At 53.7% G+C, this 1,603-nt stretch overlaps 1 long non-coding RNA gene across 1 annotated transcript; it reads left to right on the forward strand.

Annotated features, from left to right (window-relative positions):
- The first annotated feature begins 972 nt into the window (after positions 1–972).
- On the forward strand, positions 973–1,402 carry LOC142930888 (uncharacterized). Its single transcript, XR_012946865.1, has 2 exons — positions 973–1,076; positions 1,131–1,402. It is a non-coding gene; the product is annotated as an uncharacterized LOC142930888 (long non-coding RNA).
- Positions 1,403–1,603: the final 201 nt, after the last annotated feature.

Raw genomic sequence — 1,603 nt, forward strand, 5'->3', positions numbered from 1 at the left:
GGCATCTTAGGTTTTCCCAGTGGCGCGTGACGCACACAAACGCTGATCAACCGGCACTGGAATTTCACGCGCTAGGTTTTTTTTTTGCTTTCCACAGTCCGTTCGTAATCCACTGCACAACCGAGCCACGCTTGCGGCCGTGCCGAGCCGAGCCAGCCCCGGCGCGGTTGTTTTCCCACTGAAAAAAACCGTGGCCGCAAGAGGATGATTTTTTTTTCGGGTTAGATCGCGTAAATATAATGTGTCGTTAAACTCACCACCACCACCCGACGCAGCCAATTAGTAAGGTTCGTCACGCAAACGAAACGTAGGCCAATTAGTTACTATTTCGGCACACTGGCTGTGTTTTGGGAGAGTAAACCCACACACATTTTGCAATCCCGAGTCCTGTGACGTTTCACCGGAGATTACGACCAGCCTCATCAGGCGACAGCCGTGACGCGCTGCTGGCCTATCACGGCCACGAACGAGCCGAGCCGAGTGTCGACGAGGTGCGGGAGGGGTTGAAGGCTGGAGAGGCGACGCGAGACGCTCACCAGTGACGTCACGCGCAATTAACGCGTCATTCGGCGCACCGCTGGTTCCGAGCCAGACGCGCACGTGTCTCGTGACAACATCGTATCACGGTTGTGGTTCTGGCTGCGCTTGGAGAATAGCCTGTGGATGAAAAACAAAACCCCCACCGCTACCGTGAGGGTTTCCTTGCACCGGCTCGGCTCGGAATGTGGCAGTGGAATGAGGGGAATAGGAAGGCAATGAACTCCACGTGTGGGTTTCCAAACCTCGGGTGAAATGTGACGAGTAAATGGAACCGGTGGTTCCACGCGGAGGATTTCGCAGCCACGCACTACTTGCGGGCGTCTGATGATGGAGACCAGGTGAAATTCCTCAATCCAGCTCACGAAGACCAGGTGAGATTCCTCAATCCAGCCCACAAGGACCAGGTGAGATTCCTCAATCCAGCTCACAAGGACCAGGTGAAGTTCCTCAATCCAGCTCACAAGGACCAGGTGAGATTCCTCAATCCAGTTCACGAAGACCAGGTGAGATTCCTCAATCCAGCTCACAAGGACCAGGTGAAGTTCCTCAATCCAGTTCACGAAGATCAGGTGAGATTCCTCAAGGACCAGGTGAAGTTCCTCATCCAGCTCACAAGGACCAGGTGAGATTCCTCAATCCAGCTCGCAAGGACCAGGTGAGATTCCTCAATCCAGCTCACGAAGACCAGGTGAGATTCCTCAATCCAGCTCACAAGGACCAGGTGAGATTCCTCAATCCAGCTCACAAGGACCAGGTGAAGTTCCTCATCCAGCTCACAAGGACCAGGTGAGATTCCTCAATCCAGCTCACAAGGACCAGGTGAGATTCCTCAATCCAGCTCACAAGGACCAGGTGAGATTCCTCAATCCAGCTCACAAGGACCAGGTGAGCTTCCTCAATCCAGCTCACAAGGACCAGGTGAGATTCCTCAATCCAGCTCACAAGGACGAGGTGAGATTCCTCAATCCAGCTCACAAGGACGAAGTGAGATTCCTCAATCCAGCTCACAAGGACCAGGTGAGATTCCTCAATCCAGCTCACAAGGACGAGGTGAGATTCCTCA

Source organism: Petromyzon marinus, chromosome 44 (assembly GCF_048934315.1).
Source record: "Petromyzon marinus isolate PM22_M1 ecotype Great Lakes invasive population chromosome 44, UKy_Petmar_22M1.pri1.0, whole genome shotgun sequence".
NCBI lineage: Eukaryota > Metazoa > Chordata > Hyperoartia > Petromyzontiformes > Petromyzontidae > Petromyzon > Petromyzon marinus.